At 42.9% G+C, this 21,888-nt stretch overlaps 1 long non-coding RNA gene across 2 annotated transcripts in view; it reads left to right on the top strand.

The window, feature by feature from the left end:
• LOC105487191 (uncharacterized) overlaps positions 1-8,635 on the top strand; it is a 30,579-nt gene extending 21,944 nt beyond the window's left edge. For both annotated transcript variants that reach the window (XR_011614442.1, XR_011614441.1), the window contains exons 4-5: positions 5,967-6,243; positions 8,281-8,635. This is a non-coding gene — a long non-coding RNA (uncharacterized lncRNA). The remainder of the gene's footprint in view (positions 1-5,966; positions 6,244-8,280) is intronic.
• The last annotated feature ends 13,253 nt before the right edge of the window (positions 8,636-21,888 follow it).

The following is a 21,888-nucleotide window of genomic DNA, read 5'->3' on the forward strand; positions in this document are numbered from 1 at the left end:
CTTGTTTCATGGGGTTCCTGTAAAGGATCCAAGGAGCTAAGGGAGCTACAGGTGCTTTGAAGAGTTAAGAACATTAAGGACTTTTCCTAGCAGCCAGGACTTACTTTTCAGTTGGGTGAAAAGCATTTCAAATAGTCCGGCATCCTCAAAAATGAACCTGTGCTGAGTCCTGTGACGTTCATACAATAAAGGGCTAAACACAGCATACTTTCTGCTCCCAAGGGGGTAGGCCAACCAAGAATACCCACAGAGGCTGGTCACTATGACCCCAAGCAGTCAGCCGTATACCGGGATAGAGTATAGTATAGAGAGGTGCTAAGGATGCTGTGGTCTTGGGGCTTTGAGAAGTCAGAGGAAGTTTCATGGAGGTAGTGAGGATTGGCTGAATTTGGTTGGGTAGATGGTGGGAGTTGGAGGTAATGGAGTATTCTGAGTGGAAGAGTCAGGATGGCCGTTGGTCCGTGGAGGCAGGAGAGGAATGATGCCACATCAGAGTTACAGGTAAAGATTAAAAGGGAAAACCAGAGTGATGAGGTTAATTTTTGAGTCCTTCCTGGAACTGCCCCAGCCCAATGGTTAATCTTTTTGGCCCCTTGGACCCTGTCCCAGGCATACATACACACAACCTGGGGATCCAGAGCAGCCCAGGGCAGAGCTGAGGGGGAACTTGGAGGTCACCCTGGTCAAGCCTGACCCCATTCCAGAAGCAAAACAGAAGACAGATAGAGGGACTGAGGTTTCACAAGGAGTTAGTTGGTAATGCAGAGATTTGAGCTCAGGTCTCCAGAGACAGTCTAGTACCTTTTCTAGGTGATCACCTGGGTCTTAAAAGTGGACTGGGTTTCAGAGGCTTTTACCTAGTGTTGGGGAGGGTTGCGAGTTTGGATCCTAACTTGTAAGCGTAGCTGTATTTGTTGATTGTTTCTGGATGCAGAGCCTAGGATTGCACACTGGATAGGCTCCTGCAGGTAACTGAGGCAGGCAGTTCTTGTGCCTCGGGACTTCAGGAGTGACCAGCAGGCCCTCCGTGTTCCTGCCTGGCTAACTGATAGCTACCATTTCATTAGAAGGGCTTCATGCCCACAGCTGGAGGCTTTGATCTTTTTCACAATGCTATTTTGCTCTGGGAGGGACATTCATAGCAAACTTTGAATCAGTTGATGATATAACTCAGTGTAAAGTGTGGTGTGGGGGAAGGAACAGATCCTTTCCTGAGAGCTAATTTTGATGGGGAAAGAAAGCATGAAGGTATTTAGTGCAATGAAAAGACAAAGGCAGCCAGGGAGGCCTGGCCCTTAGGATCTAGTCTGGAGGTTCGGAGCTTGGTTTCAGAATTAGGCAGATTTTTCTTTTCCTTGTTAAAAAAGCAGTATCACCTAATTACAGATTAATCAGAAAACACAGAGAGCAATGATAGCAGAAGAAATAATCCCTACAGTCCCATTCTCCCCTTCTCCCTTAAATGGCCATTATTAGTGCCTAAGTATAGTCCCTCTAGTCCCTTCTCTATGCATATTTTATGTATGTGTGTGTACATATATAATGTACATGTGTGAGTTTCAGATTTCGAACCACCAGAACTGTGAAACAAGAAATTTCTTTTTCTTTTGTTTTTTTTTTTGAGACAGAGTCTTGCTCTCTTGCCCAGGCTGGAGTGTAGTGGCGTGATCTCGCCTTACTGCAACCTCTTCCTCCCAGGTTCAAACAATTCTCTGCCTCAGCCTCCTGAGTAGCTAGGATTACAGGTGCCCACCACCACACTCGGCTAATTTTTGTATTTTTAGTAGAGACGGGGTTTCACTATGCTGGCCGGGCTGGTATGGAACTCCTGACCTTGTGATCTGCCTGCCTTGGTCTCCCAAAGTGCTGGGATTACAGGCGTGAGCCACCGCACTTGGCCAAGAAAATAAATTTCTATTGTTTAAGCCACCGGTTGTGGGACTTTGTTATGGTAGCCCTAGCAAATGAATGCAAGTGCCCTAGAGCTGTGGTTCTTAGGTTCTTGGACCAACAGCATCAGCATTACCTGGGGTTTGTTCGGCAACGTGTGTATATACATTGATATTATTTATATGTCTACTATATGTATGTGTATATAAGTAAAAAGTAGCATATAACCTTGCTTTCACTCTGATCTGGAAAGTTTGCTGAGCTGTAGACTGGGCAGCACGTGCTTGTGGACATCTCAAAGCAGGTCCCTCTTGTGCCAATTTGTTTTTATACCCTCTTCTTGTCTCTCTTCATTACCCTCTAGAGCAAGCGTTGGTAAACTTTTTCTGTAATAGGCCAGCTAGTAAATATCTTGTTTTGTGGGCCATATGGTCTCTGTCACAATGACTTGACTGCCATTGTAGCACAAAAGCAGTCATAGATAATATGTAAATGGATGATCGTGAACATGTTCCAGTCACACTTCATTTACAGACAATGAAATTTGAATTTCATGTGATTTTCATGTGTCATGAAATAGTCTTCTTCTTATAATTTTTTCAACCATTAAAAAAATGTGAAAATCGGCTGGGCATGGTGGCATGCAATCTGTAATCCCAGCACTTTGGGAGGCTGACCGAGGAGGGTGGATTGCGCGAGCCCAGGAGTTCAAGACCAGCCTGGGCAACATGGTGAAAGTCCATCTCTCCAAAAAAATATACAAAAATTAGCTGGACATGGTGGTGACTGCTTGTAGTCCCAGCTACTGGGGAGGCTGAGGTGAAAAGATTGCTTGAGCCTGGGAGGTGGAAGCTGCAGTGAGCAGAGAGTGCACCACTGCACTCCCTGTCTCAAAAAAAAAAAAAAAAAAAAATGAAAATCAAGCCGGGTGTAGGTGGTGTGTGCTTGTAGTCCCAGCTACTCAGGAGGCTAAGGCAAGAAAATTGCTTGAGCCCAGGAGTTGGAGGCTGCAGTGAGCTATGATAGCGCCATGGCACTCCAGCCTGCGTGACAGAGCGAGACCCCATCTCTTAAAAAAAAAAAAAAAAAAGTAAGTAAAAATCATTATTAGTTTATAGACAACACAAAAAACCATGGTGGGCTAAGTTTAGCCCATGGGCCATACCTAGCTGATCCCTGCTCTGTAGTAGTGATGTCTGATAGAACTTTCTGTTCTGATGGAAATGTTCTATATTTGTGCTGTCAAATACAGTAGCCATGAACCATATGTGGCTACTGAGCACTTGAAATGTGCCCAAGGTGACTTGAGGAACTCAGGTTTCAGTTTTATATCATATTAATAAATGTAAATTTAAATAGCCATTTGTGCCTGTGACTCCTGTATTCAATAGGGTGTTATTTTCTGAGGGCTGCTATACCAAATTATCACAAATTGGGTAGCTTAAAACAATGCAAATTAATTTTTTCATAGTTCCAGAGGCTATGAGCAAATAAACCAGGTGTTAACAGAGCCATACTGCTTCTGAAGGCTCTAGGGAAGAATCCTTCCTTGCCCCTCTTCCAGCTTCTGGGGGCTTCTGGCATCCTTGGTGTCCTTTAGCTTGTGGATACATCACTCCAGTCTCTGCCTCCATTGTCACATGGCATTCTCCGTGTGTGTGTGTGTGTGTGTGTGTGTGTGTGTCTCCAAATCTTGCTATCTTTATAAGCACACCAGCCATTGGATTTAGGGCCCATCCGAATCCAGTATGACCTCATCTTTACTAATTACAACTGCAAAGACCCTATTTCCAAATAAGGTCACATTCTGAGGTTCTAGGTGGACATGAATTTTGGGAAGACACCAATCAACCCAGTATAGCTAGAGTAGCTCTAAAGCAGTGGTTCTTAAATTTAGTGTGCATCAGAATCACTTGAGGACTTGCTGAACCATAGCTTGCTAAGCCCTATCCCCAGACCTTCTGATTGGTAGGTCTTGTTTGTCTAACAAATCCCATGTATTTTGATGCTGTTGGTTCAGGGACCACACTTTGGGAACAATTGCTATAGTACTCTTGCATTCATTTCTAGGGTTACTATAACAAAGTCCCACAAACCTGGTGGCTTAAACAATAGAAAGCTATTTTCTCACAGTTCTGGAGGGTAGAAGTCTGAAATCAAGGTGTTGGCGGGGTTGGTTCCTTCTGAGGGCCTTGAGGGAAGATCTATGCCAGGCCTCTCTCCTTGGCTTATAGATGGCAGTCTTCTTATTCGCATGGCATTTTCACTGTGTGTGTGTCTCCGTGTCCAAGTTTCCCCTTTTTATTAGGACAACAATCACATTGGATTAGGGCCCACCCTAATGACCTTATTTTAATTTGATGACCTCTCTAAAGACCTTATCTCCAAATAAGGTCCCATTTTGAGCTACTGGGAGTTAAGATTTCAGCATGAATTTTTTTGAGGGATAAGACACAAACGCATAACAGAGCTTGACTATGCTTTTGGCACCTTGAGCTAAGGGGTACCTTCTTGGAGCTCCTGTGTACAAGATAACTGTGCTTCTCTTGTCTTTGAACTCGGGATAGAAGCTGGCCTGGATGAAAGTTTCTAGGATGAGGAGGCAGGAATCTTGGCTTTGCTCTGCTGACACCTGACTGGGGACTTGGACAAATAACTTGTCTCGGGGACTTGGACAAAAACTTGTCTCAAGGTCTTAGTATCTCCTTGGTCTTTGGTGAGCTCTGATAATCTGTGATTCACAGGTGACAAGACCAGGTTAGTTTTTGGTTCATTCTTGGCCTCCGTTCTGTCTGTAGGCCCTCAATTTGTGCTAGTGAGACCAAGGCTGGGAATTTGATCCTTTCGGGCTCATTGATTTTTTTCTATGCTCACTTTATCAATATTTTACTCATTCATTCAACAAACACTTATTGAGCATCTCTTGTGTAGTAGGCATTGTGCTCAACAGGACAGGGTCTTGGTTCTTCTTAGCTCAGTCTGGTGGTGAGAGACATATAACCAGATAATCAGCAATACTTTTTTTTTCCTTGAAGAGATAGGGTCTCCCTGTGTTTCCCAGGCTGGTCTTGAACTCCTGGGCTTAAGCGATCCACCTGTCTTGGCCTCCCAGAGTACTCAGATTACAGGCATGAGCCACTGTACCCAACCTGAGAAACACATTTGATGAGTGTTATGGCTACTGTTAATTTTTTTTTTTTTTTGAGGCAAGGTCTCACTCTGTCACCTGGGATGGAGTGCAGTGATGTGATCATGGTTCACTGCAGCCTTGACCTCCTGGGGTTGAGTGATCCTCCCACCTTAGCTTCCCTAGTAGCTGGGACTATAGGGCCATGCTACCACATCTGGCTGATTCTTGTATTTTTTTAAGAGATGGGCTTTTGCCATGTTGCCCGGGCTGGCCTTAAACTCTTAGGCTCAGTCAGTCTGCCCACCTTGGCCTCCCAAAGTGCTGGCATCACAAGTGTGAGCCACTGCACCCAGACAAAATTTTTAATTGGGAAGCCACTAGGCTGACATGGCTCCAGCATATTAAGTCCCAATGTAAACAGTAAAACATAATTAGAGAATTCATCAATCAGAAACTTCTAACTAACTTCTAAATAGGGACTTTTTGCTCTAACCAAATATGTTTTCTTTGTCTTTCTTCCACAAACACCTTATGAAAGTTTCTCACCCCCATCCCCCAGTGCAGTGCTAAATTGCTTGTGGTCTGGTGCTGCCTGATTCATGAATCACTGTCTGCTAAAATAAACTCTTTAACACTGTAATATGCCTAAGTTCTTTTAACATTATGTGATAAACATAATGTGCTATGGGAACTAGGATGGTAGGGTGGGTAGTTCTGCCTGGGGGGTGTCAGAAAAGGATTTAATGAAGAGATGAGCTGTATTATTATTATTTTTTAAGAGATGGAGTCTCACTTTGTCATCCAGGCTGGATTACAGTGGCGTGATCATAGCTTACTGCAGCCTCAAACTCCTGGGTTCAAGTGATCCTCCTGCCTCAGCCTCCCAAGTAGCTGGGACTACAGGCATATGCCACTGTGCCAAGCTAATTTTAACATTTTTTTGTAGAGACAGGGTCTTGCTTTGTTGCCCTGGTTGGAATGCATCTTAAAGGTTGAATCATAGTTCTATGGGGACAGAGGGCCAAGAGAGGAATTCTAAGAAGAAGAGGAATTCTAACAAGAAGAGGAATTCTAAGAAGAAAGAACAGCTTGTGCTATTCCTGGCAGGTATGAAGAGTAACTGGGTATGTTTGGTGCTCCAAGACATGTGGACTACTAGTGGCAGATGAGGCTGAAAATATGGTTTCAGAACAAGGAAGGATGTTATATGCCAGGCCAAGGAGGTTAGACTTCATCCCGAGCCAAAAAGGAACCGTGAGGGTTTTTACACTGGGGGAGTTACATGTTCACATGTCTGTTTTGAGAAGCTGTGTCTGGCCTGAGGAGTCTAGAGGCAGGGAGGGCAGTTAGGGGGTCAGTCCTATGGCTCAAGTGACTGATGACGAGGTCTGAACCAAGGCGGGGGTCATGGTGGTAGAGAGGAGAGGACAAATTCAAGAAGATGTTTAAGGTCTTTAGCTTGGGCGACTGCGTGTTTGGTTGTGCAGTGGCTGGCCAGGGAAGAGGAGGAAGAAGGTTTGGGTGGAGAGAGTAATGTCTTGTTTTGGACATATGACATTCAAGGGGTCTGGGCACCACCCAGGGAGGTGTCTTCAGTCAGCTTGTGAACTGTAAGTCTGGAGCTCCAGAGAGGGACAGGGCTCATCGCAGGCATCTCCTCCTGCTCATTGCTCCAGCCACGCTGCCCTTCTCTCCCTTCTTAGATCGTTCCAGCCAAGTTTATTCCACCTTAGGGCCTCTGATATGACTCTTCCTCTGGTTTTCCACATGGCTGGCTCCTTTCATTCTTTTTTTTTTTTTTGTAATTTTTTTTGGAGATAGAGTCTTGCTCTGTCACCCAGGCTGGAGTGCAGTGGCACCATCTCGGCTCACTTCAGCGTCCGCCTCCCAGGTTCAAGAGATTCTCCCATCTCAGCCTCCCAAGTAGCTGGGATTATAGGTACCTGCCACCACATCCAGCTAATTTTTGTTTATATATTTATTTATTTATTTCAGAGTCTTGCTTTGTCGCCCAGGCTGGAGTGCAGTGATGTGATCTCAGCTCACTGCAACCTCCACCTCCTGGGTTCAAGCGATTCTCCTGCCTCAGCCTCCCCAGTAGCTGGGATTCCAGGTGCGCTCCATCACTCCTGGCTAATTTTTGTATTTTTAATAGAGACAGGGTTTCACCATGTTGGCCAGGCTGATCTTGAACTTCTGACCTTGTGATACACCCGCCTCGGCCTCCCAATGTGCCGGGATTAAAGGCATGAGCCACTGCACCTGGCCAATTTTTGTATTTTTAGTAGAGGCGGGGTTTCATCATGTTGGCCAGGCTGGTCTAGAATTCCTGATCTTAGGTGATCCACCCACCTCGGCTTCCCAAAGTGCTGGGATTACAGGTGTGAGCCACTGCACCCGGCCTCACTGTTTAGCTCTCAGCAGTGTAAGGGCAGAGACTTTATTTTATTTGGTGCTCTATCCTCAAGGCCATCTACTATGTGCCAGGAGCTCAACGCATATCTATTGAATGAATAAGTGATTGGCGGCTAAAGTCTGGGAGTGAAGCAGGGGGAAAGGATGCATATTAACATTAGAGGGATCTGGCTAGGTGTGGTGGCTCATGCCTATAATCCTAGCACTTTGGGAGGCTGAGGCTGGAGGACCACTTGAGACCAGGGGTTCGAGTCCAGCCTGGGCAACACAGTGAGACCCCATCTCTACCAAAAAATTAAGAAAATTAGCCAGGTGTGGTAGCATTCACCTATAGTCCCAGCTACTTGGGAGGCTGAGGCAGAGGGATCACTTGAGCCCAGAAGTTTGAGGCTGCAGTGGGCTCTGATCACTCCAGCCTGGGAGATAGTGTAAGAGTCAGAGTGCCTGAACTCAAATTCCCCTCTTACTAGCTGTGTTAACTGAGACCAGTGCCTCAGCTTCTTCATCTGTAAAATGGGGATAATAATGGTATCTACCACTCTGGGTTGTTTTAAGGACCAAATGAGACCTCTCATGGCATGTTCAATAAGTGTTAGCCATTATTATTAATTAAATACTACCTTATGCCAGATAATATGCAAGGGACTTTCAATGCAATTTTTTTAATTCTCACAATAACCTGTTGAGATAGGAATTTAAAAAAAAATCCATGTTTTACACTCAGAAAGAGGAAGTCACGGAATCACACATTTACCAGTTGAGAAGTAGAGGTACTGGAAGTTAAGCCCGGGTTTGTCTGACTTTAATGCCTGTGCTCCTAACCATTACACTGCTCTCATCTGCAGATGTGACCTTGGAGTCCTGGTGTGGTAAAGTGAATCGGCTGCAGAGGCCTGCCAGAACTCAGAGGTCCTGCCTCCTAGAGCCTTAGCTTCCCTAATCCGGCAGAGATCCTCTCCAGAAAGGGTATCAGCAGCACAAAGGCTGTCTCAAGATGAGGTGCACCCTGAGATCAGTCTTCCTACCTCTGACTGGGAAGACTGGCAGCGGACCCGGGATGCCTTGTGAAATGCACAGCCTGGTGATCCACACCAACCTACAGACCAGAATTTTTATGACCAGTCATCACATTTCTCTCCAATATCTAGAACCTTTGGGTAGGATAAGAGACTTCAATTAAAATGCAATCTTCCCCTTTGACCAATTACTCTTTAATTATCTTCCTACTCACTAACCTCTGCTGATACCATGATAAGTAAGAGAAAATGACTTTTGAATTAGTTCATTGGTGACAAAGTCTTCTAAGGAAACAGTGTTTTATATATATCCATAGATACACGTGCACACACCTGCTCAGCTGCCCCTGTGCAAACACGTGCCTGCCATGGAGCATGTATCTACATAGGTCTACATATTCCCTAGAACACAAATAACCTTGCAGAGAACTTGCTACATGTGCCAGGGTTCTTATCTACCCAATTGTGCATACATAGCAAAAACAAACAAAAAAACCCTAATACAACCACACACCCACAAGACAAAACCAAAATCCAAAACCAAACCCCAAACCCACCAAATCCTCAGATGACTCTTAAGTTTGGAGGGACAGAGATTAAGCAAAAAATTAAGAATATTAGTTTTTGGCCGGGCACGGTGGCTCATGCCTATAATCCCAGCACTTTGGGAGGCCAAGGTGGGTGGATCATCTGAGGTCATGAGTTTGAGACCAGCCTGGCCAACATGGCGAAACCCTGTCTCTACTAAAAATACAAAATTAGCCGGGCGTAGTGGTGTGTGCCTGTAATCCCAGCTACTCTGAAGGCTGAGGGAGGAGACTCGCTTAGAACCTGGGAGGCGGAGGTTGCAGTGAGCCGAGATCACGCCACTGCACTCCAGCGTGGGCAACAAAGGGAGACTCTATCAAAAAAAAAAAAAAAAAAAAAAAGAATATGAGTTTCTATTCATTGCGTGCTCACTAAATGCTCAAAACTGTACTAAGCACTTTACATATACTGTCTCACCTAGTCTTCCTAACAACCCCATGAATCAGATATTAGCACTCCAATTGTTTCTTGCAGGAAGACTGAGGCCGTGGTAAAGTCCCAGTACCCCAAGGGATTATAGGCACATCAGTCTTTTTTGTTTTTTGTTTTTTAATTTTACTTTAAGTTCTGGGATACATGTGCTGAACGTGCAGGTTTATTACATAGGTATACATGTGCCATGGTGGTTTTCTGCAGCTATCAACCCGTCATCTAGGTTTTAAGCCCCAAATGCATTAGGTATTTGTCCCTTCCCTTTGCCCCTACCTCCTGACACATCAATCTTTTTGATATAGCTTGCCAAGGTCACATAACTGGCAATTCACAGAAGCAAACTTTGATGTGCAGCTGTGTTCTGACTACAAAACCTTTGTTCTTAACCACTAGGATCTTAACCATTTGTGTTTTTTAAGAAAAAAAATCCAATGACACTGGTTAAAGCACTGTAACGAAGACTTTTTTCAAGACCATCATGATAGGTATAAAAACAATGGGATATTGTAGTGGGAGGGAGAGAAATTGTGTTTAACTCTGAATATAGCATGAACAAGTGGGAATTAGTGGCCAAGGGGCAGGGTGGGGGGCCAGTGAATGGAAAATTACTAAGAGGAGTTATTGGGGGAAGAGGGATTCTGGCTAAACTGACCTAACAGGATTCCTGCTGAAGACAGGCCAGGGTGATCAGTCATTACCTGACGGATGGTAGAGGATGAGGAACCTGATCAGATGTTGAGGGTGATCAGATATCAAGGGTGGGGGTGTTCTTGCAAAACTTGACTTAGTAGGGTTCTTTGCTAAAACTATATTTTATGAGGAAGTACACATATATCGACCTAGGAGAAGGTTCAGGAGCCTGATTAAAGTTTGGTCAAAGTCGGGCACGGTGGTTCATGCCTGTAATCCCAGCACTTTGGGAAGCTGAGGCAGGTGGATCACCTGAGGTCAGGAGTTCGAGAGCAGCCTGACCAACATGGAGAAACCTCGTCTCTACTAAAAATACAAAATTAGCCTGGCGTGGTGGTGCATGCCTGTAATCCCAGCTGCTTGGGAGGCTGAGGCAGGAGAATCACTTGAACCTGGGAGGCAGAGGCTGCAGTGAGCCGAGATCGTACCATTGGACTCCAGCCTGGGCAAAAAGAGTGAAACTCCGTCTCAAAAAAAAAAAAAAAAGTTTGGTCAAGCAAACCGTCTTTGTCAATTTCTATGTCAGGCCTAGAGAGAAGAAATAAATTTATTTTTACTTTTACTCTTATTTTTTGAGTGAGAGTCATACTCCGTCACCCAGGCTGGAGTACAGTGGTACCATCTCAGCTCACTGCAACCTCTGCCTCCTGGGTTCAAGTGATTCCTCCTCCAGAGTAGCTGGGATTACAGGTGCACACCACCATGCCCGGCTAATTTTTTGTATTTTTAGTAGAGATGAAGTTTCACTATGTTGGCCAGGCTGGTCTTGAACTCCTGACCTCAAGTGATCCGCCTGCCTAGGCCTCCCAAAGTGCTGGGATTACAGGCATGAGCCACTGCACCTGGTGTGAATTTAATTTTTAATGAATAGCAGCATGAGACATCTTCCACCGCCATCATCCTCAATTTAGAAGGAGAAGCTAGCTATTAAAAAAAAAAATTATAGCAAAATATACACAATATTAAATTTACCTAGTAAACCATTTTTTAAGTAAACTCAGTGGCATGAAGTACTTTCTTTTAAAAAATTATTTTCATTGATACATGATAATTAGACATATTTAAGCCAGGCGAGGTGGGATTATGCCTGTGATCCCAGCACTTTGGGAGCCCGAGGCGGGCAGATCACGAGGTCAGGAGATCGAGACCATCCTGGCTAACATGCTGAAACCCTGTCTCTCCTAAAAATACAAAAAAAATTAGCCAGGTGTGGTGGCAGGTGCCTGTAGTCCCAGCTACTTGGGAGGCTGAGGCAGGAGAATGGCATGAACCTGGGAGGCAGAGCTTGCAGTGAGCTGAGATTGTGCCACTGCACTCCAGCCTGGGCAACAGGGGGAGACTCCATCTCAAAAAAAAGATACATATTAAAGTGTTCATGTGATATTTTGATACAGGCATACAATCTGAAATGATCAATTTGGAGTAATTAGGATATTCATCACCTCAATTTTTTTTTTTTTTTTTTTTTTTGATACAGAGTCTTACTCCAACACCCAGGGGCTGGAATGCAGTGGCATGATCACGGCTCATTGCAGCCTCAACCTCCCAGGCTCAGGTGATTCTCCCACCTCAGCCGCCCAAGCTCTTGGAACTACAGATGCTCACCACCACGATTGGCTAATTTTTTTTTTTTTTTTTTGAGACTGAGTCCTGGTCTGTTGCCCAGGCTGGAGTGCAGTGGCATGATCTCGGCTCACTGCAACCTCTGGCTCCTGGGTTCAAGCGATTTCTGGCTAATTTTTGTATTTTTACTAGAGATGGGGTTTCACCATGTTGGCCAGGCTGGTCTTGAACTCTTGATCTCAAGTGATCTGCCCACCTCGGCCTCCCGAAATGCCTCATTAGGCATGAGCCATGAGCCACCGCACCCACCCGTGGCTAATTTTTTGTATTTTTTGTAGGGATGGGGTTTTGCCATGTTGCCCAGGCTGGTCTTGAAGTTCTGGGCTCAAGCCATCTGCCGGTCTTGGCCTCCAAAATGCTGGAATTACAGGCATAAGCCACTGTGTGCAGCCTCACCTCAAACATTTATTGTTTCTTTGTGTTAGAAACATTTCAAATCTTCTATTTTGCAAAATACGATGTTATTGTTAACTATACTCACCCTATTGTGCTATTGAACACTAGAAATTATTCCTTCCATTTAATTGTCTGTACCCATTAGTCAACCTCTCTTTATTCCCCCTGCTACCCTTTCTGGCCTCTGGTATCTACCATTCTAGTCTCCACCTCCATGAGATACCTTTTCTTAGCTCCTGCATATGAGGGAGAACATGTATTTGTCTTCTGTGCCTGGCTTTTTTCATTTAACATAATGGCCTCCTGTTCCATCTAGGTTGGTGCAAATGACAGGACTTTATTCTTTTTTGTGGCTGAATAGTATTTCATTGTGTATATATACTACATTCTCTTTTCTCATTTATCAGTTGATGGGCACTTAGGTTCCTTCCATATCTTACCTTTTGTGAGTACTGCTGCAAGAAACATGGATGTGCAGATATGTCTTTAATGCACAATTTCCTTTCTTTTGGGTATATACCAAGCAGTGGGATTGTTGGATCATATAGTAGATCTATTTTTTTTATTATACTTTAAGTTCTAGGGTACATGTACACAATGTGCAGGTTTGTTACATATGTATACGTGTGCCACGTTGGTGTGCTGCATCCATTAATTCATCATTTACATTAGGTATATCTCCTAATGCTATCCCTCCGCCCTGCCCCCACCCCACGACAGGCCCCAGTGTGTGATGTTCCCCACCCTGTGTCCAAGTGTTCCCATTGTTCAGTTCCCACCTATGAATGAGAACATGCAGTGTTTGGTTTTCTGTCCTTGCAATAGTTTGCTCAGAATGATGGTTTCCAGCTTCATCCATGTCCTTACAAAGGACATGAACTCATCCTTTTTTATGGCTGCATAGTATTCCATGGTGTATATGTGCCACATTTTCTTAATCCAGTCTATCACTGATGGACATCTGGGTTGGTTCCAAGTCTTTGCTATTGTGAATAGTGCCGCAGTAAACATACGTGTGCGTGTGTCTTTATAGCAGCATGATTTATAATCCTTTAGATATATACCCAGTAATGGGATGGTAGATCTATTTTTAGTTTTTTGAGGAACCTCCACACTGTTTTCCACGGGGGCAATACTAATTTCCATTCCCACTAGCTTTTCCCTTTCTTTGCATCCTGACCAGCATCTGTTATTTTTTTGTCCTTTTGATAATAGCCATTTTAACTGAGATGATATCTCATTGTGGTTTTAATTTGTATTTTACTGGTGATTAGTACTATTGAATATTGAGCATTTTTTCACCTCTGTTGGTCATTTGTATGGCTTCTTTTTTCCTTTTTCCTTTTTTTTTTTTTTTTTTTTTTTTTTTTTTTTTAAATACAGGGTCTTGCTATGTTGACCACGCTGGTATTGAACTCCTGGGCTCAAACCATCCTCCCACCTCAGCCTCCCGAATATGTGTGTCTTCTATTGAGAAATGTCTATTCAGATCCTTTGAGTGGTGTTAAGTACTTTCATAAGGTTGTACAACCATCATTACTATTTCCAGAACTTTTAAATCATCCCAAATGAAACTCTGTATCCATTAAACAATTCAACTTCCCATTACTTCCCCTTCCCCCAGCTCCTGGTGACCACTAGCCTATTTTCTGTCTCTGTGAATTTGCGTGTTCTGGTTACCTCATATAATGTTGAATATTTTCAAGTTTTATCCATGTAGTAGCATGTAATGAGGTGTAATATGATTGGATCTTGCAATGAGGTGATCCTGAGAGGCATTATCTGACTGGATCCTGCTCTGGGGTGATACCAGAGCTCCATCTGATTGGGTCCTGGATCCCTGCTATGTGGTGTCCACTTTTATTTATTTTTATTTTTTTAGAGACAGGGTTTCACTCTGTCACCCAGGCTGGAGTGCAATAACGTGATCATAGCTCTTCATAACCTTGAACTCCTAGGCTTGAGTGATCCTCCTACCTCAGTCTCCCAAGTAGTGAGGACTACAGGTGCATGCCACCACACCCAGCAAATTAAAACAAAAAAAATTGTAGAGAAGGGTGTCTCACTGTGTTATCCAGGATGGTCTCAAACTCTTGGGCTCAAGTGATCCTCTTGCCTGGGCCTCCCAAAGTTCAGGCATGAACGACTGTGCCCAGCCAGTGTCTGCTTCTCAATTCAGTCCCTGCTCTTGGGTCTGAGCAATTAGATTCCCCCTAGAGTTGCACACTTCGTTCATCTGGACATGCTCAGGTTACGTGATCTGAGGGTCCATGGCAACTGAAAAACAACTCACAACTTTGTTACATAAAAGTTGAACCAGATTGGGAAAAAAAAAGTTGAACCAGATTGGTCCAGTGCAGCTACATCTCAATAAATACATGTTGACTCAAAGAAAGAACTAAACCAGACTCGAAAAATTATAAAGTCAAGCCAAGTTTCCTTCTGCCTTTTTTTTTTTTCTAATGCCTTTCCCCACCTCTGTGATGCCCTCTTTTCTTTCCCTTCTCTGTTTCTCCAAGAAAACATTCTTAGGACAGGACCTAATGAGTGGAACAGTAGAAGGAACCCTGGACTGGAATCAGGATACCAGGGTTTCACCCTGGCTTTGTCACTGGATAATCATAAATTCTTCTCTCAGGGATTATACTCTCCATGAATAACAGAAGAGGATTTGCTTGGCTAATCTTTAGGTTTCTTTCCGGTTCTGGCTTTCCAGATTTCAGGCTACACTCAGACTAAGATGACAGGGTTATTTCTTCCAAGGGTATTTTGCACTGAAGCACAGGACAGAGGAAGAAAGGAAGAATGGTGAGATTCTAGGCATCCTCATGTGGCTGGGAGAGGTATTTTCCTGTCATCATGCACCCTAGGAAAGTAGAAGTAAGGCAGATCCTTATCCCAGCCCCTGAAACCTGCCAACTTGTAAATTCAGCATTGACTCACACTCAAGGAAGTAGCAGAGGACACTGTGGAGCAATTCCTGGGAGCAGGGCCTCTTGCCTGGTTGGTGTGAATCCCTGTGGGCAGCTGGTATGAATGGGTCTGGTCCTGGACACTCCCTGGGACTTCATTAGGAATTAGTAGGCCTTTTAGGTAAGCTGGTCATTGGAGAGGCAGGAGAATTGGGGTTTAGTCCGGAGCCTGTCACTTGCCAGTTGTGTGGCTTGAACAAGTCTTTTCTCTCTGGGCATCAGTTTCTCCATGTACCACATTAAGGAGTTAGATGCTATGGCCTCCCTCCACACTCTGGTTACCTGAACCTTCCAGTTCCTCAGACACATCATGGTCTTTTCGTGTCCTGGGCATTTGTTCACCTGGAACACTCCCTCAACTCCATCTCCTACCCAACTCACCTGATTCACTCCTTCATGGCATGTCCTTCAGGTCCAGGCTACCTCCATACGAGAGTGTATTGAGTGGAATACAATGTGGAATGGTGGGGACTGTGGAAAACTGCAGACTGTATATTCCACTGAAGCTATTCAAGTACTTAAAAATTATTTTCTATTGTAGTAAATACACATGATATACAATGTAGTATCTTTTTTTTTTTTTCCTTGTGAAACAGTATCTATCCCACTCTGTTGCCCAGGCTGGAGTACAGTGGCATGATCATAGCTCACTGCAACCTTGAACTCCTAGGCTCAAACAATCCTCTCACCTCAGCCTCCCGAGTAGCTGGGACTACAGGTGTATGCTACTATGCCTCACTATTTTTTTTTTTTTGTAGAGATGGGGTCTTGCTATGTTGCTCAGGCTGGTCTTGAACTCCTAGCTTAATGATCCTCCCACCCTGGAGTCCCAAAGTGTTGGGATTATATGTGTGAGCCACTGCACTCAGGCTTCACACTTATATATTCTTAAACATTTCAAAATTCTTCAAATCTGTGTTCTTATTGTGAGGTAGGCCTAGAAGGCATAATTATACTCATTTTATAACTGAGGAAAGCAGAGTCGAAGTTAGAGCTACATAGAGCTCTATAGCAATATAACCTTCTCTAGGGTATATTGTTACTCCTCCCTTTTAAACCTGAGAATGATGTCGTAGTCATTAATGGCCTTCTTTCCGCTGATCCAATACTCTGTCCCAGAATCCTACTTATCACAATGTTCTAGTTAGCTACTACCAATTAGGTGAAGTTGACACTTGAGAGAAAAACTATTTGCCATCCATCTGTGACTGATGTTCCTTGCTTTTGCTATTAGGCAGTTTTAAATATTTTCTTTCTTTCTTTCTTTCTTTTTTTTTAAATTGAGACAGAGTCTTGCTCTGTTGCCCAGGCTGGAGTGCAGTGGCGCCATCTTGGCTCACTGCAACCTCCCTCTCCCAGGTTCAAGTGATTCTCCTGTCTCAGCCTCCCAAATAGCTGGGATTACAGGCACACGCCACCACACCCGGCTAATTTTTCTATTTTTAGTAGAGATAGGGTTTCACCATATGGTCAGGCCGGTCTTGAACTCCTGACCTCAGGTGATCCACCTGCCTCTGCCTCCCGAAGTGCTGGGATTATAGATGTGAGCCACCATGCCTGGCCAGTTTTAAATTTTTTAAAAAAGTTAATGTATTTTTCTTTTTCTTTTTTTTTTTTTCTGCATCAGGGTCTTGCTCTGTCACCCAGGCTGGAGTGCAGTGGTGTGGTCATGGCTCACTGCAGCCTTGACGTCCTTGGCTCAGGTGATCCTCCCACCTCAGCCTCCCAAGTAACTTGGATTTACAGGTGTAAGCCACCATGCCTGGCTTTTCTTTTTGGAATTTTCTGTGGTGATGGGGTCTTCCTATGTTGCCGAGGCTGATTAATGTATTTTTCAAGAAGGTCCGAGGCTCACAGATAATAAATTCTACTTTATTTCCACTACTTGGACACACGTGTATACTACTACTCCTGTTTTCCCCCATTAACTTGACTTTTAGGCTTTCTGATTTTTGTTTTCTTCTTTTTTTGGAGACAGAGTCTCACCCTGTTGCCCAGGCTGGAGTGCAATGGTGTGATGTTGGCTCACTGCAACCTCCACCTCCCAGGTTCAAGCGATTTTCCTACCTCAGCCTCCCAAGTAGCTGGGATCACAGCTACCTGCCACCATGCCTGGCTAATTTTTGTATTTTTAGTAGTGGTGGGGTTGCACCATGTTGGCCAGGCTGGTCTCAAACTCCTGACCTCAAGTGATCCATCTACCTTGGCCTCCCAAAGTGCTGGGATTACAGGCAAGAGCCACTGCACCCAATCAGGTTTTCTGATCTTGAATGTCCTGATCTTAACTGAAGTATGTTAGAAAGAAGGGAGGCCACCAGTACTCCAAGGGAGCTCCAGAACAAGGCCTTCTGACTCTCGGTCATGTCTGTTCTTTACTGTAGCTTGTAGCTTAGCTTTTTTTCTTTTTCCCATTGAACTTTGTGTTAAATGGAGTTCATGAAGAAACAGAAAATCTGAATAGACCAATCATGAATAAGAAAAGTGAATCAGTAATAAAAAGTCTTCCATCAAAGAAAAGCCCAGGACCTGATAACTTCACTGCTAAATTCTACCAATTATTTAATGAAGAAGTATACTTCCCAAACTCTCCCAAAAAATTAAAGAAGATGGAATATTTCTGAACTCTTTTTATGAGGTTAAAATTACGTGGTACCAAAGCAGTAGAAGGATACTACAAGAAAACAAAATTATAGACCAAAATCCCTGATGAACATAGATACAAAAATCCCAAACAAAATACCAGTAAACCAAATTCAACAGCACATTGAAAAGATCATTCACCATGATGAAGCGGGATTTATCCTTTTGATGCAAGGATGGTTCAGCATATGCAAATCAATAAGTGTGATACGTTGCATTAACAGAATGAAGGACAAAAAATGTATAACCACCTCAAAAGATGCAGAAAAGGCATTTGACAAATTCAACATTCATGATTTTTTTAAAAACACCTCTCAACAAATTAGGTATCAAAAAATGTATCTCAACACAATAAATGCCATATATGACAAGCCCACAGCTAACAAGATACTTAATGGTGTTCTTATAAGATCAGGAACAATACAAGATGCACTCTCTTGCCACTTCCATTCAACAGAATACTGGAAGTCCTGGCCAGAGCAATTAGGTAAGAAAAATAAAAAATAAAAGCTATCCGATTCAGAAAGGTAGGAATTAAATTCTCTGCTTGCAGATAACATGATCTTATATATATAAAATCCTAATGACTCCACCAAAAAACTGTTAGAACTAATAAATTTAGTGAAGTTGCAGGATGTAAAATCAACATATAAAACTTAGTAGCATTTCTATACACAAACAATGAACTATCTGAAAAATTGAGAAAACTGTCCCATTTACAATTGCTACAAAAAATAAAATAGTAATAAATTTAACCAAGGAGGTAAAATATCTGTACACTAAAAACTATAACATTTAAGTGTTCTCACCACAAAAAAATAAGTATGTAAGATAATGGATATGTTGACTAACCTGATTTAGCCATTCCGCAATGTGTATATATATATCAAACAACATGTTATACACCATAAATATATACAATTTCTATTGTCAATTAAATCAATAGATGAATAAATAAATAATCATAAAGACCAGAAGATATTGGAATAACATTTTCTTTTTTTTTTGAGATAGAGTCTTCCTCTGTCTCCCAAGCTGGAGTGCAGTGGCGCTATCTCGGCTCACTGTAACCTCCACCTCCCAGTTTCAAGTGATTCTCCTGTCTGAGCCTCCCGAGTAGCTGGGATTACAGGTGCACACCACTAGTAGAGACAGGATTTCACCATGTTGGCCAGGCTGTCTCAAACTCCTGACCTCAATGATCTGCCCACCTTGGCCTCCCAAAGTGCTGGGATTACAGGCATGAGCCACCGCACCCAGCTGGAATAACATTTTAAATGGATGAAAAAAAGGAACCACCAACTCAGACTTTTTAAAATAAAGATGGGGTCTCACTATAGTCTCACTATGTTGCCCAGGCTGGTCTCAAACTCCTGGTCTCAAGTGATCCTTCTGCCTCAGCTTTCCAAAGTGCTGAGATTATAGGCATAAGCCACCATGCCCAGCCAACCCAGAATTTTATATCCAGTAAAAATATTATTCAGGAAGAAGGTGAAATAAATACATGCTCAAGCTATGGAAAGTTACAGAAATTTGCCAGCAGACAGATGCTTGGCTCACTGCAACCTCCGCCTCCTGGGTTCAAATGATTCTCGTGTCTCAGACTCAGAGTAGCTGGGATTACAAACGTGTGCCATTACACTTGGATAATTTTTTGTATTTTTAGTAGAAACGGGGTTTTGCCATAATTGCTGGGATTACAGGCGTGACACCTGGACCACAGAACAAGACTTCGTCTCAAAAAAATTTGTATATATGACTTTTGTGTATATATATAAAATATATATGTATATGTAAAATTATAAAATGTATATATATTTAATACAGATTACACCTATAACATAAAGGAAAAAGAGTAAATGAATCTATATGGTGGTAAGTTTTCTATCCTTTACTAAAATAAAACAGACTGTGAAAAGTATGGTATGTGTATTATAATATCTAGAAAATTCAACATAAAAAAGATGTCAGTTCTCCCAAATTCAACATTACCTATAGATTTAATGCACTTCCTCCAATATTTTATATAGACAAAAATAACCCCATTCAAAAATTTATAGACACAGACCCTGGAATAGCTAAAACAAAACAAAACAAAGAACCAGTCTTAAAAGAGAACAAAGTGGGAAGAAACTCTACCTGATATGAAGGCCTAACTATATAACTAAGTAATCAAGAGAGTATGGTACTGGCAGAGGTATAGTGTAGAGATTAATGGAGCATAACAGACAACCTGAAAATAGGCCCACATAAATATGCCCAACTGATTTTCCACAATGATGCAAAAGGAGGAAAGATAGCCTTTTACACCTCTTCAACAAATGGTGCTGGAGGAAATAATAAGCTGTTACAACAAGGTTATAGAATACAAGGTTAATATACAAAAGTCAATCACTTTCTCATATACCAGAAAACAAGTAAAATTTAAAATTAAACACATAATACCAATTTATATTAGCACCCCAAAATGAAATACTTAGGTATAAATCTAACAAATTATGTACCAAGAACTGTATGAGGAAAAGGACAAAACTCTGAAGAAAGGAGAACTAAATAAATAGAAAGACTCGATATTGTCAAGATGTCCAATTCTTCTAAGCTTGATCTATAGATTTGATGCAATCTCAATCAAAACCCCAGCAAGTTATTTTGAGCTATCAACAAACTGATTTTAAATTTTATATGTAGACAAAAAACCTAGAATAGCCAACATAATATTGAAGATGAAGAGGACTGACACTATAAAGCCATAGTAAGCAAAACAGTATAGTGTCATCTGCTTCCACTTACATGCATTTTTAAAGCACCAAAAACTGAGTGAACACAGTGGCTCATGCCTGTAATCCCAGCACTTTGGGAGGCTGAGGCAAGCAGATCACTTGAGGCCAGGAGTTCAAGACCAGCCTGGCCAATGTGGTGAAACTCTGTCTCTACTAAAAATACAAAATCTAGCCAGGCATGGTGGTGTACACCTGTAGTCCTCCTACTTGGGAGGCTGAGGCATGAGAATGGCTTGAACCCAGGAGGTGGAGGTTAGAGTGAGCCAAGATAGTGCCACTGCACTCCAACCTGTGTAACAGAGTGAGACTCTGTCTCCGTAAATACATAAATAAGGCACGAAAAACTTTATCAATGTGTGTATGTGTTTTATGGATAGACAAAGACAGAAATAGAAGGTTCATGGGTGCAAACATATGTAGAAATGAAGTATGAAATGACCATAGAGATGATAAGTGGTAACTTCAAGATAATAGTTACCTCCAGAGAGGGAGAAAGGTTCAAAAGCAGAATGTTTATTAAAGCTATACAGTGGAATTAATTGTTAAAAAGGACAGAGAGACAGCCAGGCACAGTGGCTCACGCCTATAATCCCAGCACTTTGGGAAGCCGAGGCAGGTAGATCATGAGGTCAGGAGATGGAAACCATCCTGGCTAACGCAGTGAAACCCCGTCTCTACTAAAAATACAAAAAATTAGCTGGGTGTGGTGATGGGTGACTGTAGTCCTAGCTGCTCAGGAGGCAGAGGCAGGAGAATGGCGTGAACCCGGGAGGCAGAGCTTGCGGTGAGCTGAGATGAGACTCCTCTCAAAAAAAAAAAAAAAAAAAAGGACAGAGAGATCTACACTAAAAGGCACACACAAATAAGCACAATACAATACAAGGAGTGTGATAATCTCAGAACAGATGAAAACAGAGACAAAGAGAGAGAATAATGGACCTGGGAAGCTCTAGGAAGATTTCTTGGAGGGGGCAGCTTGGAACTGAGCCTTGAAGGGTGGGTAGGATTTCCGTAGGCTGAAATTGAATGAGGGAGAGATGAGCAGCGGCATAGAGATGTGAACACAGAGGCAACTGGAGAAAAGCAGGTCATACCAGCTAAGGTGAAGGTGGGAAGAAAAGGGGGTGAAGGGATCCTCCCCATGGGTAAGAGGACTGTTACACTCTTTTTTGCTAGAAGGCTTCCCAGAAGGTATTATGAGCAACCTGAAGGCCAAGCCTCACCTTTTCATGACCCCACTGCACATATGACAGTACTTTACATATACGTATACCAAACATCATAAAAGGATTGAATGAGAGCAATGTCATCTAAGG

The sequence above is a fragment of the Macaca nemestrina genome, chromosome 15 (genome assembly GCF_043159975.1).
Source record: "Macaca nemestrina isolate mMacNem1 chromosome 15, mMacNem.hap1, whole genome shotgun sequence".
NCBI lineage: Eukaryota > Metazoa > Chordata > Mammalia > Primates > Cercopithecidae > Macaca > Macaca nemestrina.